General features: G+C 47.8%; 1 protein-coding gene across 1 annotated transcript in view; it reads left to right on the top strand.

Moving 5' to 3' along the window:
• The window catches only part of LOC144674570 (epiplakin-like), an 88,487-nt gene that overhangs the window by 64,526 nt on the left and 4,678 nt on the right, over positions 1-19,283 (top strand). The gene's annotated exons all lie outside the window — the stretch shown is intronic.

Genomic DNA, 19,283 nt, shown 5'->3' with positions numbered 1-19,283 from the left:
CTCTCACCCAAATACTTCACCCACTAATTCCCACCCAAATACTGCACCCACTAACTCTCACCCAAATACTGCACCCACAAACTCTCACCCAAATACTGCACCCACTAACTCTCATCCAAATACTGCACCCACTTACCCTTACCCAAATACTGCACCCACTAACTCTCACCCAAATACTGCACCCACTATCTCTCATGCAAATACTGCACCCACTAACTCTCACCCAAATACTGCACCCACTAACTCTCACCCAAATACTGCACCCACTAACTCTCACCCAAATACTGCACCCCCTAACTCTCATCCAAATAATGCACCCACTAACTCTCACCCAAATACTGTACCCACTAACTCTCCCCCAAATACTGCACCCACTAATTTTCACCCAAATACTGCACCCTTCTAACTCTCATCCAAATACTGCACCCACTTACCCTCACCCAAAAACTGCACCCACTAACTCTCACCCAAATACTGCACCCACTAACTCTCATCCAAATACTGCACCCACTTACCCTCACCCAAATACTGCACCCACTAACTCTCATCCAAATACTGCACCCACTAACGCTCACCCAAATACTGCACCCACTAACTCTCACCCAAATACTGCACCCACTAACTCTCACACAAATACTGCACCCACTAACTCTCACCCAAATACTGCACCCACTAACCCTCACCTAAATACTGTACCCACTAACCCTCACCCAAATACTGTACACACTAAGTCTCTTCGAAATACTGCACCCACTAATTCTCAACCACATACTGCACCCACTTCATCTCACCCAAATACTGCACCCACTAACTCTCACCCAAATACTGCACCCACTAACTTTCACCCAAATACTGCACCCACTAACTCCCACCCAAATACTACACCCGCTAACTCTCACCCAAATACTGCACCCGCTAACACTCATCCAAATACTGCACCCACTAACTCTCATCCAAATACTGCACCCACTAACTCTCACCCAAATACTGCACCCACTAACTCTCACCCAAATACTGCACCCACTAACTCCCACCCAAATACTGCACCCTCTTACTATCACCCGAATACTGATCCCTCTAACTCTCACCCAAATACTGCACCCACTTTACTCTCACCCAAATACTGCACCCACTAACTCTCACCCAAATACTGCACCCACTAACTCTCACCCAAATACTGCACCCACTAACTCTCACCCAAATACTGCAGCCACTAACTCCCAACCAAATACTGCACCCACTAACTCTCACCGAAATACTGATCCCACTAACTCTCACCCAAATACTGCACCCACTAACTCTCACCCAAATACTGCACCCACTAACTCTCACCCAAATACTGCACCCACTAACTCTCACCCAAATATTGCACCCACTAACTCTCTCCCTAATAATGCACCCACTAACTCTCACCCAAATAGAGCACCCACTAACTCTCTCCCAAATACTGCACCCACTAACTCCCACCCAAATACTGCACCCACTAACTCTCACCGAAATACGGCACCCACTAACACTCATCCAAATACTGCACCCGCTAACTCTCATCCAAATACTGCACCCACTAACTCTCACCCAAATACTGCACCCACTAACTCTCACGGAAATACTGCATGCACTAACTCCCACCCAAATACTGCACCCACTAACACTCACCCAAATACTGCACCCACTAACTCTCACCCAAATAATGCACCCACTAACTCTCACCCAGATATTGCACCCACTAGCTCTCACCAAAATTCTGCACCCGCTAACTCTCACCCATACTGCACCCACTTGATCTCACCCAAATACTGCACCCAAAAACTCTCACCCAAATATTGCACCCACTAACTCTCACCCAAATACTTCACCCACCAATTCCCACCCAAATACTGCACCCATTAACTCTCACCCAAATCCTGCACCCACTAACTCTCACCCAAATACTGCACCCACTAACTCTCACCCAAAAACTGCACCCACTAATTCTCACCCAAATACTGCACCCACTAACTCTTACCCAAATACTGCACCCACTAACTCTCACCCAAATCCTGCACCCACTAACTCTCACCCAAATACTGCACCCACTAACTCTCACCCAAATATTGCACCCACTAACTCTCTCCCTAATACTGCACCCACTAACTCTCACCCAAATACAGCACCCACTAACTCTCTCCCAAATACTGCACCCACTAACTCCCACCCAAATACTGCACCCACTAACTCTCACCCAAATACTGCACCCACTAACACTCATCCAAATACTGCACCCGCTAACTCTCATCCAAATACTGCACCCACTAACTCTCACCCAAATACTGCACCCACTAACTCTCACGGAAATACTGCACCCACGAACTCCCACCCAAATACTGCACCCACTAACACTCACCCATTTACTGCACCCACTACCTCTCACCCAAATAATGCCCCCACTAACTCTCACCCAGATATTGCACCCACTAGCTCTCACCAAAATTCTGCACCCGCTAACTCTCACCCAAATACTGCACCCACTAACCCTCACCCAAATACTGCATCCACTAACCCTCTCACAAATACTGTTCCCACTAATTCTCACCCAAATACTGCACCCACTAATTCTCAACCACATACTGCACCCACTTGATCTCACCCAAATACTGCACCCACTAACTCTCACCCAAATATTGCACCCACTAACTCTCACCCAAATACTGCACCCACTAACTCTCACCCAAATACTGCACCCACTAACTCTCACCCAAATACTGCACCCACTAACACTCACAGAATACTGCTCCCACTAACTCTCACAGAATACTACACCCACTAACTCTCACCCAAATACTGCACCCACTAAGTCTCATCCTAATACTGCACCCACTAACTCTCACCCAAATACTGCACCCACTAATTCTCACCCAAATACTGCACCCACTAACTCTTACCCAAATACTGCACCCACTAACTCTCACCCAAATCCTGCACCCACTAACTCTCACCCAAATAATGCACCCACTAACTCCCACCCAAATACTGCACCCGCTAACTCTCACCCAAATACTGCACCCGCTAGCACTCATCCAAATACTGCACCCACTAACTCTCATCCAAATACTGCACCCACTAACTCTCACCCAAATACTGAACCCACTAACTCTCACCCAAATACTGCACCCACTAACTCCCACCCAAATACTGCACCCACTAACACTCACCCAAATACTGCACCCACTTACTGTCACCCAAATACTGATCCCTCTAACTCTCACCCAAATACTGCGCCCACTAACTCTCACCCAAATACTGCACCCACTAACTCTCACCCAAATATTGCACCCACTAACTCTCTCCCTAATACTGCACCCACTAACTCTCATCCAAATACAGCACCCACTAACTCTCTCCCAAATACTGCACCCACTAACTCCCACCCAAATACTGCACCCACTAACTCTCACCCAAATACTGCACCCACTAACACTCATCCAAATACTGCACCCGCTAACTCTCATCCAAATACTGCACCCACTAACTCTCACCAAAATACTGCACCCACTAACTCTCACCCAAATACTGCACGCACTAACTCCCACCCAAATACTGCACCCACTAACACTCACCCAAATACTGCACCCACTTACTATCACCCAAATACTGATCCCTCTAACTCTCACCCAAATACTGCACCCACTAACTCTCACCCAAATCCTGCACCCACTAACTCTCACCCAAATATTGCACCCACTAACTCTCTCCCTAATACTGCACCCACTAACTCTCACCCAAATACAGCACCCACTAACTCTCTCCCAAATACTGCACCCACTAACTCCCACCCAAATACTGCACCCACTAACTCTCACCCAAATACTGCACTCACTAACACTCATCCAAATACTGCACCCGCTAACTCTCATCCAAATACTGCACCCACTAACTCTCACCCAAATACTGCACCCACTAACTCTCACCCAAATACTGCACCCACTAACTCTCACCCAAATACTGCACCCCCTAACTCTCATCCAAATAATGCACCCACTAACTCTCACCCAAATACTGTACCCACTAACTCTCCCCCAAATACTGCACCCACTAATTTTCACCCAAATACTGCACCCTTCTAACTCTCATCCAAATACTGCACCCACTTACCCTCACCCAAAAACTGCACCCACTAACTCTCACCCAAATACTGCACCCACTAACTCTCATCCAAATACTGCACCCACTTACCCTCACCCAAATACTGCACCCACTAACTCTCATCCAAATACTGCACCCACTAACGCTCACCCAAATACTGCACCCACTAACTCTCACCCAAATACTGCACCCACTAACTCTCACACAAATACTGCACCCACTAACTCTCACCCAAATACTGCACCCACTAACCCTCACCTAAATACTGTACCCACTAACCCTCACCCAAATACTGTACACACTAAGTCTCTTCGAAATACTGCACCCACTAATTCTCAACCACATACTGCACCCACTTCATCTCACCCAAATACTGCACCCACTAACTCTCACCCAAATACTGCACCCACTAACTTTCACCCAAATACTGCACCCACTAACTCCCACCCAAATACTACACCCGCTAACTCTCACCCAAATACTGCACCCGCTAACACTCATCCAAATACTGCACCCACTAACTCTCATCCAAATACTGCACCCACTAACTCTCACCCAAATACTGCACCCACTAACTCTCACCCAAATACTGCACCCACTAACTCCCACCCAAATACTGCACCCTCTTACTATCACCCGAATACTGATCCCTCTAACTCTCACCCAAATACTGCACCCACTTTACTCTCACCCAAATACTGCACCCACTAACTCTCACCCAAATACTGCACCCACTAACTCTCACCCAAATACTGCACCCACTAACTCTCACCCAAATACTGCACCCACTAACTCCCAACCAAATACTGCACCCACTAACTCTCACCGAAATACTGATCCCACTAACTCTCACCCAAATACTGCACCCACTAACTCTCACCCAAATACTGTACCCACTAACTCTCACCCAAATACTGCACCCACTAACTCTCACCCAAATATTGCACCCACTAACTCTCTCCCTAATAATGCACCCACTAACTCTCACCCAAATAGAGCACCCACTAACTCTCTCCCAAATACTGCACCCACTAACTCCCACCCAAATACTGCACCCACTAACTCTCACCCAAATACTGCACTCACTAACACTCATCCAAATACTGCACCCGCTAACTCTCATCCAAATACTGCACCCACTAACTCTCACCCAAATACTGCACCCACTAACTCTCACGGAAATACTGCACGCACTAACTCCCACCCAAATACTGCACCCACTAACACTCACCCAAATACTGCACCCACTAACTCTCACCCAAATAATGCACCCACTAACTCTCACCCAGATATTGCACCCACTAGCTCTCACCAAAATTCTGCACCCGCTAACTCTCACCCAAATATTGCACCCACGAACCCTCACCCAAATACTGCACCCACTAACCCTCTCACAAATACTGTTCCCACTAACTCTCACCCAAATACTGCACCCACTAATTCTCAACCACATACTGCACCCACTTGATCTCACCCAAATACTGCACCCACTAACTCTCACCCAAATATTGCACCTACTAACTCTCACCCAAATACTTCACCCACTAATTCCCACCCAAATACTGCACCCACTAACTCTCACCCAAATACTGCACCCACAAACTCTCACCCAAATACTGCACCCACTAACTCTCCTCCAAATACTGTACCCACTTACCCTTACCCAAATACTGCACCCACTAACTCTCACCCAAATACTGCACCCACTATCTCTCATCCAAATACTGCACCCACTAACTCTCACCCAAATACTGCACCCACTAACTCTCACCCAAATACTGCACCCACTAACTCTCACCCAAATACTGCACCCACTAACTCTCATCCAAATAATGCACCCACTAACTCTCACCCAAATACTGTACCCACTAACTCTCCCCCAAATACTGCACCCACTAATTTTCACCCAAATACTGCACCCTTCTAACTCTCATCCAAATACTGCACCCACTTACCCTCACCCAAATACTGCACCCACTAACTCTCATCGAAATACTGCACCCACTAACTCTCACCCAAATACTGCGCCCACTAACTCCCACCCAAATACTGCACCCACTAACTCCCACCCAAACACTGCACCCACTAACTCTCACCCAAATACTGCATTCACTAACTCTCACCCAAATACTGCATCCACAAACTCTCATCCAAATACTGCACCCACTAACTCTCACCCAAATACTGCACCCACTAACTCTCATCCAAATAATGCACCCACTAACTCTCACCCAAATACTGTACCCACTAACTCTCCCCCAAATACTGCACCCACTAATTTTCACCCAAATACTGCACCCTTCTAACTCTCATCCAAATACTGCACCCACTTACCCTCACCCAAATACTGCACCCACTAACTCTCATCGAAATACTGCACCCACTAACTCTCACCCAAATACTGCGCCCACTAACTCCCACCCAAATACTGCACCCACTAACTCCCACCCAAATACTGCACCCACTAACACTCACCCAAATACTGCATTCACTAACTCTCACCCAAATACTGCATCCACAAACTCTCATCCAAATACTGCACCCACTAACTCTCACCCAAATACTGCACCCACTAACTCTCATCCAAATACTGCACCCACTAACTCCCTCCCAAATACTGCACCCACTATCTTTCACCAAAATACTGCACCCACTAACTCTCACAGAATACTGCTCCCACTAACTCTCTCAGAATACTGCACCCACTGACTCTCACCTAAATACTGCACCCACTATGTCTCATCCAAATACTGCACCCACTAACTCTCACCCAAATACTGCACCAACTAATTCTCACCCAAATACTGCACCCACTAACTCTTACCCAATTACTGCACCCACTAACTCTCACCCAAATCCTGCACCCACTAACTCTCACCCAAATACTGCACCCACTAACTCCCACCCAAATACTGCACCCGCTAACTCTCACCCAAATACTGCACCCGCTAACAGTCATCCAAATACTGCACCCACTAACTCTCATCCAAATACTGCACCCACTAACTCTCACCCAAATACTGCACCCACTAACTCTCACCCAACTACTGCACCCACTAACTCCCACCCAAATACTGCACCCACTAACACTCACCCAAATACTGCACCCACTTTCTCTCACCCAAATACTGCACCCACTAACTCTCACCCAAATACTGCACCCACTAACTCTCACCCAAATACTGCACCCACTAACTCTCACCCAAATACTGCACCCACTAACTCTCACCCAAATACTGCACCCACTAACTCTCACCCAAATACTGCACCCACTAACTCTCACCCAAATACTGCACCCACTAACTCTCACCCAAATACTGCACCCACTAACTCTCACCCAAATACTGCACCCACTAACTCCCAACCAAATACTGCACCCACTAACTCTCACCGAAATACTGAACCCAATAACTCTCATCCAAATACTGCACCCACTAACTCTCACCCTAATACTGCACCCACTAACTCTCACCCAAATACTGCACCCACTAACTCTCACCCAAATACTGCACCCACTAAATCTCACTCAAATATTGCACTCACTAACTCTCTCCCTAATACTGCACCCACTAACTCTCACCCAAATACAGCACCCACTAACTCTCTCTCCAAATACTGCACCCACTAACTCCCACCCAAATACTGCACTCACTAACTCTCACCCGAATACTGCACCCACTAACACTCATCCAAATACTGCACCCGCTAACTCTCATCCAAATACTGCACCCACTAACTCTCACCCAAATACTGCACCCACTAACTCTCACCGAAATACTGCACCCACTAACTCCCACCCAAATACTGCACCCACTAACACTCACCCAAATACTGCACCCACTAACTTTCACCCAAATAATGCACCCACTAACTCTCACCCAGATATTGCACCCACTAGCTCTCACCAAAATTCTGCACCCGCTAACTCTCACCCAAATACTGCACCCACTAAGCCTCACCCAAATACTGCACCCACTAACCCTCTCCCAAATACTGTTCCCACTAACTCTCACCCAAATACTGCACCCACTAATTCTCAACCACATACTGCACCCACTTGATCTCACCCAAATACTGCACCCACTAACTCTCACCCAAATACTGCACCCACTAACTCTCACCCAAATACTTCACCCACTAATTCCCACCCAAATACTGCACCCACTAACTCTCACCCAAATACTGCACCCACTAACTCTCACCCAAATACTGTACCCACTAACTCTCCCCCAAATACTGCACCCACTAATTTTCACCCAAATACTGCACCCTTCTAACTCTCATCCAAATACTGCACCCACTTACCCTCACCCAAAAACTGCACCCACTAACTCTCACCCAAATACTGCACCCACTAACTCTCATCCAAATACTGCACCCACTTACCCTCACCCAAATACTGCACCCACTAACTCTCATCCAAATACTGCACCCACTAACGCTCACCCAAATACTGCACCCACTAACTCTCACCCAAATACTGCACCCACTAACTCTCACACAAATACTGCACCCACTAACTCTCACCCAAATACTGCACCCACTAACCCTCACCTAAATACTGTACCCACTAACCCTCACCCAAATACTGTACACACTAAGTCTCTTCGAAATACTGCACCCACTAATTCTCAACCACATACTGCACCCACTTCATCTCACCCAAATACTGCACCCACTAACTCTCACCCAAATACTGCACCCACTAACTTTCACCCAAATACTGCACCCACTAACTCCCACCCAAATACTACACCCGCTAACTCTCACCCAAATACTGCACCCGCTAACACTCATCCAAATACTGCACCCACTAACTCTCATCCAAATACTGCACCCACTAACTCTCACCCAAATACTGCACCCACTAACTCTCACCCAAATACTGCACCCACTAACTCCCACCCAAATACTGCACCCTCTTACTATCACCCGAATACTGATCCCTCTAACTCTCACCCAAATACTGCACCCACTTTACTCTCACCCAAATACTGCACCCACTAACTCTCACCCAAATACTGCACCCACTAACTCTCACCCAAATACTGCACCCACTAACTCTCACCCAAATACTGCACCCACTAACTCCCAACCAAATACTGCACCCACTAACTCTCACCGAAATACTGATCCCACTAACTCTCACCCAAATACTGCACCCACTAACTCTCACCCAAATACTGTACCCACTAACTCTCACCCAAATACTGCACCCACTAACTCTCACCCAAATATTGCACCCACTAACTCTCTCCCTAATAATGCACCCACTAACTCTCACCCAAATAGAGCACCCACTAACTCTCTCCCAAATACTGCACCCACTAACTCCCACCCAAATACTGCACCCACTAACTCTCACCCAAATACTGCACTCACTAACACTCATCCAAATACTGCACCCGCTAACTCTCATCCAAATACTGCACCCACTAACTCTCACCCAAATACTGCACCCACTAACTCTCACGGAAATACTGCACGCACTAACTCCCACCCAAATACTGCACCCACTAACACTCACCCAAATACTGCACCCACTAACTCTCACCCAAATAATGCACCCACTAACTCTCACCCAGATATTGCACCCACTAGCTCTCACCAAAATTCTGCACCCGCTAACTCTCACCCAAATATTGCACCCACGAACCCTCACCCAAATACTGCACCCACTAACCCTCTCACAAATACTGTTCCCACTAACTCTCACCCAAATACTGCACCCACTAATTCTCAACCACATACTGCACCCACTTGATCTCACCCAAATACTGCACCCACTAACTCTCACCCAAATATTGCACCTACTAACTCTCACCCAAATACTTCACCCACTAATTCCCACCCAAATACTGCACCCACTAACTCTCACCCAAATACTGCACCCACAAACTCTCACCCAAATACTGCACCCACTAACTCTCCTCCAAATACTGTACCCACTTACCCTTACCCAAATACTGCACCCACTAACTCTCACCCAAATACTGCACCCACTATCTCTCATCCAAATACTGCACCCACTAACTCTCACCCAAATACTGCACCCACTAACTCTCACCCAAATACTGCACCCACTAACTCTCACCCAAATACTGCACCCACTAACTCTCATCCAAATAATGCACCCACTAACTCTCACCCAAATACTGTACCCACTAACTCTCCCCCAAATACTGCACCCACTAATTTTCACCCAAATACTGCACCCTTCTAACTCTCATCCAAATACTGCACCCACTTACCCTCACCCAAATACTGCACCCACTAACTCTCATCGAAATACTGCACCCACTAACTCTCACCCAAATACTGCGCCCACTAACTCCCACCCAAATACTGCACCCACTAACTCCCACCCAAACACTGCACCCACTAACTCTCACCCAAATACTGCATTCACTAACTCTCACCCAAATACTGCATCCACAAACTCTCATCCAAATACTGCACCCACTAACTCTCACCCAAATACTGCACCCACTAACTCTCATCCAAATAATGCACCCACTAACTCTCACCCAAATACTGTACCCACTAACTCTCCCCCAAATACTGCACCCACTAATTTTCACCCAAATACTGCACCCTTCTAACTCTCATCCAAATACTGCACCCACTTACCCTCACCCAAATACTGCACCCACTAACTCTCATCGAAATACTGCACCCACTAACTCTCACCCAAATACTGCGCCCACTAACTCCCACCCAAATACTGCACCCACTAACTCCCACCCAAATACTGCACCCACTAACACTCACCCAAATACTGCATTCACTAACTCTCACCCAAATACTGCATCCACAAACTCTCATCCAAATACTGCACCCACTAACTCTCACCCAAATACTGCACCCACTAACTCTCATCCAAATACTGCACCCACTAACTCCCTCCCAAATACTGCACCCACTATCTTTCACCAAAATACTGCACCCACTAACTCTCACAGAATACTGCTCCCACTAACTCTCTCAGAATACTGCACCCACTGACTCTCACCTAAATACTGCACCCACTATGTCTCATCCAAATACTGCACCCACTAACTCTCACCCAAATACTGCACCAACTAATTCTCACCCAAATACTGCACCCACTAACTCTTACCCAATTACTGCACCCACTAACTCTCACCCAAATCCTGCACCCACTAACTCTCACCCAAATACTGCACCCACTAACTCCCACCCAAATACTGCACCCGCTAACTCTCACCCAAATACTGCACCCGCTAACAGTCATCCAAATACTGCACCCACTAACTCTCATCCAAATACTGCACCCACTAACTCTCACCCAAATACTGCACCCACTAACTCTCACCCAACTACTGCACCCACTAACTCCCACCCAAATACTGCACCCACTAACACTCACCCAAATACTGCACCCACTTTCTCTCACCCAAATACTGCACCCACTAACTCTCACCCAAATACTGCACCCACTAACTCTCACCCAAATACTGCACCCACTAACTCTCACCCAAATACTGCACCCACTAACTCTCACCCAAATACTGCACCCACTAACTCTCACCCAAATACTGCACCCACTAACTCTCACCCAAATACTGCACCCACTAACTCTCACCCAAATACTGCACCCACTAACTCTCACCCAAATACTGCACCCACTAACTCCCAACCAAATACTGCACCCACTAACTCTCACCGAAATACTGAACCCAATAACTCTCATCCAAATACTGCACCCACTAACTCTCACCCTAATACTGCACCCACTAACTCTCACCCAAATACTGCACCCACTAACTCTCACCCAAATACTGCACCCACTAAATCTCACTCAAATATTGCACTCACTAACTCTCTCCCTAATACTGCACCCACTAACTCTCACCCAAATACAGCACCCACTAACTCTCTCTCCAAATACTGCACCCACTAACTCCCACCCAAATACTGCACTCACTAACTCTCACCCGAATACTGCACCCACTAACACTCATCCAAATACTGCACCCGCTAACTCTCATCCAAATACTGCACCCACTAACTCTCACCCAAATACTGCACCCACTAACTCTCACCGAAATACTGCACCCACTAACTCCCACCCAAATACTGCACCCACTAACACTCACCCAAATACTGCACCCACTAACTTTCACCCAAATAATGCACCCACTAACTCTCACCCAGATATTGCACCCACTAGCTCTCAGCAAAATTCTGCACCCGCTAACTCTCACCCAAATACTGCACCCACTAAGCCTCACCCAAATACTGCACCCACTAACCCTCTCCCAAATACTGTTCCCACTAACTCTCACCCAAATACTGCACCCACTAATTCTCAACCACATACTGCACCCACTTGATCTCACCCAAATACTGCACCCACTAACTCTCACCCAAATACTGCACCCACTAACTCTCACCCAAATACTTCACCCACTAATTCCCACCCAAATACTGCACCCACTAACTCTCACCCAAATACTGCACCCACTAACTCTCACCCAAATACTGTACCCACTAACTCTCATCCAAATACTGCACCCACTTACCCTCACCCAAATACTGCACCCACTAACTCTCATCGAAATACTGCACCCACTAACTCTCACCCAAATACTGCGCCCACTAACTCCCACCCAAATACTGCACCCACTAACTCCCACCCAAATACTGCACCCACTAACTCTCACCCAAATACTGCATTCACTAACTCTCACCCAAATACTGCATCCACAAACTCTCATCCAAATACTGCACCCACTAACTCTCCCCCAAATACTGCACCCACTAACTCTCACCCAAATACTGCACCCACTAACTCCCTCCCAAATACTGCACCCACTATCTTTCACCAAAATACTGCACCCACTAACTCTCACAGAATACTGCTCCCACTAACTCTCTCAGAATACTGCACCCACTGACTCTCACCTAAATACTGCACCCACTATGTCTCATCCAAATACTGCACCCACTAACTCTCACCCAAATACTGCACCAACTAATTCTCACCCAAATACTGCACCCACTAACTCTTACCCAATTACTGCACCCACTAACTCTCACCCAAATCCTGCACCCACTAACTCTCACCCAAATACTGCACCCACTAACTCCCACCCAAATACTGCACCCGCTAACTCTCACCCAAATACTGCACCCGCTAACACTCATCCAAATACTGCACCCACTAACTCTCATCCAAATACTGCACCCACTAACTCTCACCCAAATACTGCACCCACTAACTCTCACCCAACTACTGCACCCACTAACTCCCACCCAAATACTGCACCCACTAACACTCACCCAAATACTGCACCCACTTTCTCTCACCCAAATACTGCACCCACTAACTCTCACCCAAATACTGCACCCACTAACTCTCACCCAAATACTGCACCCACTAACTCTCACCCAAATACTGCACCCACTAACTCTCACCCAAATACTGCACCCACTAACTCTCACCCAAATACTGCACCCACTAACTCTCACCCAAATACTGCACCCACTAACTCCCAACCAAATACTGCACCCACTAACTCTCACCGAAATACTGAACCCAATAACTCTCACCCAAATACTGCACCCACTAACTCTCACCCTAATACTGCACCCACTAACTCTCACCCAAATACTGCACCCACTAACTCTCACCCAAATACTGCACCCACTAAATCTCACTCAAATATTGCACTCACTAACTCTCTCCCTAATACTGGACCCACTAACTCTCACCCAAATACAGCACCCACTAACTCTCTCCCAAATACTGCACCCACTAACTCCCACCCAAATACTGCACTCACTAACTCTCACCCGAATACTGCACCCACTAACACTCATCCAAATACTGCACCCGCTAACTCTCATCCAAATACTGCACCCACTAACTCTCACCCAAATACTGCACCCACTAACTCTCACCGAAATACTGCACCCACTAACTCCCACCCAAATACTGCACCCACTAACACTCACCCAAATACTGCACCCACTAACTCTCACCCAAATAATGCACCCACTAACTCTCACCCAGATATTGCACCCACTAGCTCTCACCAAAATTCTGCACCCGCTAACTCTCACCCAAATACTGCACCCACTAAGCCTCACCCAAATACTGCACCCACTAACCCTCTCCCAAATACTGTTCCCACTAACTCTCACCCAAATACTGCACCCACTAATTCTCAACCACATACTGCACCCACTTGATCTCACCCAAATACTGCACCCACTAACTCTCACCCAAATACTGCACCCACTAACTCTCACCCAAATACTTCACCCACTAATTCCCACCCAAATACTGCACCCACTAACTCTCACCCAAATACTGCACCCACAAACTCTCACCCAAATACTGCACCCACTAAATCTCTCCCAAATACTGCACCCACTAACTCTCACCCAAATACTGCACCCACTAACTCTCACCCAAATACTGCACCCACTAACTCCCACCCAAATACTGCACCCACTAACTCTCACCAAAATATTGCACCCACTAACTCTCACCCAAAAACTGCACCCACTAACTCTCATCTAAATACTGCACCCACTAACTCTCACCCAAATACTGCACCCACTAACTCTCACCCAAATACTGCACCCACTAACTCTCATCCAAATACTGCACCCACTAACTCTCTCCCAAATATTGCACCCACTAACTCTCACCCAAATACTGCACCCACTAACTCTCACCCAAATACTGCACCCACTAACCCTCTCCCAAATACTGTACCCACTAACTCTCACCCAAACACTGCACCCACTAACTCTCACCCACATACTGCACCCACTTGATCTCAGCCAAATACTGCACCCACTAACTCTCACCCAAATACTGCACCCACTAACTCTCACCCAAATACTTCACCCACTAATTTTCACCCAAATACTGCACCCACTAACTCTCATCCAAATACTGCACCCACTTACCCTCACCCAAATACTGCACCCACTAACTCTCATCCAAATACTGCACCCACTAACTCTCGCCCAAATACTGCACCCACTAACTCTCACCCAAATACTGCACCCACTAACTCTCACACAAATACTGCACCCACTAACTCTCACCCAAATACTGCACCCACTAACCCTCACCCAAATACTGTACCCACTAACCCTCACCCAAATACTGTACACACTAACTCTCACCGAAATACTGCACCCACTAATTCTCAACCACATACTGCACCCACTTCATCTTACCCAAATACTGCACCCACTAACTCTCACCCAAATACTGCACCCACTAACTTTCACCCAAATGCTGCAGCCACTAACTCCCACCCAAATACTGCACCCACTAACTCCCACCCAAATACTGCACCCACTAACTCTCCCCCAAATACTGCATCCACAAACTCTCATCCAAATACTGCACCCACTAACTCTCACCCAAATACTGCACCCACTAACTCTCACCCAAATACTGCACCCACTAACTCCCTCCCAAATACTGCACCCACTAACTCTCACCGAAGTACTGCACCCACTAACTCTCACAGAATACTGCTCCCACTAACTCTCTCAGAATACTGCACCCACTAACTCTCACCCAAATCCTGCACCCACTAAGTCTCATGCACATACTTTACCCACTAACTCTCACCCAAATACTGCACTCACTAATTCTCACCCAAATACTGCACCCACTAACTCTTACCCAAATACTGCACCCACTAGCTCTCACCCAAATCCTGCACCCACTAACTCTCACCCAAATACTGCACCCGCTAACTCTCACCCAAATACTGCACCCGCTAACACTCATCCAAATACTGCACCCACTAACTCTCATCCAAATACTGCACCCACTAACTCTCACCCAAATACTGCACCCACTAACTCTCACCCAACTACTGCACCCACTAACTCCCACCCAAATACTGCACCCACTAACACTCACCCAAATACTGCACCCACTTACTCTCACCGAAATGCTGATCCCTCTAACTCTCACCCAAATACTGCACCCACTAACTCTCACCCAAATACTGCACCCACTAACTCTCACCCAAATACTGCACCCACTAACTCCCAACCAAATACTGCACCCACTAACTCTCACCGAAATACTGAACCCACTAACTCTCACCCAAATACTGCACCCACTAACTCTCACCCAAATACTGCACCCACTAACTCTCACCCAAATACTGCACCCACTAACTCTCACCCAAATACTGCACCCACTAACTCTCTCCCTAATACTGCACCCACTAACTCTCACCCAAATACAGCACCCACTAACTCTCTCCCAAATACTGCACCCACTAACTCCCACCCAAATACTGCACCCACTAACACTCATCCAAATACTGCACCCGCTAACTCTCATCCAAATACTGCACCCACTAACTCTCACCCAAATACTGCACCCACTAACTCTCACCCAAATACTGCACCCTCTAACTCTCACCCAAATAATGCACCCACTAACTCTCACCCAGATATTGCACCCACTAGCTCTCACCAAAATTCTGCACCCGCTAACTCTCACCCAAATACTGCACCCACTAACCCTCACCCAAATACTGCACCCACTAACCCTCTCCCAAATACTGTTCCCACTAACTCTCACCCAAATACTGCACCCACTAATTCTCAACCACATACTGCACCCACTTGATCTCACCCAAAGACTGCACCCACTAACTCTCACCCAAATACTGCACCCACTAACTCTCACCCAAATACTTCACCCACAAATCCCACCCAAATACTGCACCCACTAAATCTCACCCAAATACTGCACCCACTAACTCTCACCCAAATACTGCACCCACTAAATCTCACCCAAATACTGCACCCACTAACTCCCACCCAAATACTGCACCCACTAACTCTCACCAAAATACTGCACCCACTAACTCTCACCCAAATACTGCACCCACTAACTCTCATCCAAATTCTGCACCCACTAACTCTCACCCAAATACTGCACCCACTAACTCTCACCCAAATACTGCACCCACTAACTCTCATCCAAATACTGCACCCACTAACTCTCTCCCAAATACTGCACCCACTAACTCTCACCCAAATACTGCACCCACTAACTCTCACCCAAATACTGCACCCACTTACTTTCACCCAAATACTGCACCCACTACCTTTCACCCTAATACTGCACCCACTAACTCTCACCCAATTACTGCACTCACTAACTCCCACCGAAATACTGCACCCACTAACACTCATCCAAATACTGCACCCACTAACATTCACCCAAATACTGCACCCACTAACTCTCACCCAAATACTGCACCCACTAACTCTCCCCCAAATACTGCACCCACTAACTCTCACCCAAATACTGCACCCTCTAACTCTCACCCAAATACTGCACCAACTAACTCTCACCCAAATACTGCACCCACTAACTCTCACCCAAATACTGCACCCACTAACTCTCACCCAAATCCTGCACCCGCTACCTCTCACCCAAATGCTGCACCCACTAACTCTCACCCAAATACTGCACCCACTAACTCTCACCCAAATACTGCACCCACTAACTCTCACCCAAATACTGCACCCACTAACCCTCACCCAAATACTGTACCCACTAACTCTCACCCCAATACTGTACCCACTAACCCTCACCCAAATACTGCACCAACTAACTCTCACCCAAATACTGCACCCACTAACTCTCACCCAAATACTGCACCCACTAACTCTCACCCAAATCCTGCACCCGCTACCTCTCACCCAAATGCTGCACCCACTAACTCTCACCCAAATACTGCACCCACTAACTCTCACCCAAATACTGCACCCACTAACTCTCACCCAAATACTGCACCCACTAACTCTCACCCAAATACTGCACCCACTTACTCTCACCCAAATACTGTACCCACTAACCCTCACCCAAATACTGTACACACTAACTCTCAACCCAATACTGTACCCACTAACCCTCACCAAATACTGCACCCACTTACTCTCCCCCAAATACTGCACCCACAACTCTCACCCAAATACTGCACCCACTTAACCTCACCCAAATACTGCACCCATTAACTCGCTCCCAAATACTGCACCCACCAGCTCTCATCCAAATCCTGCACCCACTAACTCTCACCCAAATACTGCACCCACTAACTCTCACCCAAATACTGCATCCACCAGCTCTCACCCAAATACTGCACCCACTAACTCTCACCCAAATACTGCACCCACTAACTCTCACCCAAATACTGCACCCACTAACTCTCTTCCAAATACTGCACCCACTAACATTCACCCAAATACTGTACCCACTAACTTTCACCCAAGTACTACACCCACTAACTCTCACCCAAATACTGCACCCACTAACTCTCTCCCAAATACTGCACCCGCTTACTCTCACCCAAATACTGCACCCACTATCTCTCACCCAAATACTGCACCCACTAACTCCCACCCAAATACTGCACCCACTAACTCTCACCCAAATACTGCACCCACTATCTCTCACCCAAATACTGCCCCCACTAACTCTCACCCAAATGCTGCACTCACTAACTCTCCCCCAAATACTGCACCCTCTAACTCTCACCCAAATACTGCACCCACTAACTCTCACCCAAATACTGCACCCACTAACTCTCACCCAAATACTGCACCCACTAACTCACACCCAAATACTGCACCCACTAACTCTCACCCAAATACTGCATCCACTAACTCCCACCCAAATACTGCACCCGCTAACACTCACTCAAATACTGCACCCACTGACTCTCATCCAAATGCTGCACCCATCATTGCTCAGACTTGCTGCACCCAGAAATTTATCCCAATCTTGCACGGCTGATCCCCAGGGCTGATCCCCAGGGCTGATCCCCAGGGCTGATCCCCAGGGCTGAACCCAGGGCTGATCCCAGGTCTGATCCCCAGGGCTGGTCCCCAATGCTGGTGTCCAGGGCTGATCCCCAGGATTGGTCCCAGTGCTGGTCCCAGGGCTGGTCCCAGGGCTGGTCCCCAGGGATGGTCCCAGAGCTGGTCCCCAGGGCTGGTCCCCAGTGCCTGTCCCCAATGCTGGTCCCCAGTGCTGGTCCCAGGGCTGGTCCCCAATGCTGGTCCCAGGGCTTGTCCCCGATGCTGGTCCCAGGGCTGGTCCCCAGTGCTGGTCCCAGGGCTGGTCCCCAGTG

The sequence above is a fragment of the Cetorhinus maximus genome, chromosome 3 (genome assembly GCF_964194155.1).
Source record: "Cetorhinus maximus chromosome 3, sCetMax3.hap1.1, whole genome shotgun sequence".
Classification (NCBI taxonomy): Eukaryota; Metazoa; Chordata; class Chondrichthyes; order Lamniformes; family Cetorhinidae; genus Cetorhinus; species Cetorhinus maximus.
Note: the sequence above shows the minus strand (reverse complement) of the source record. Positions and strands in the feature narration are given on the sequence as shown.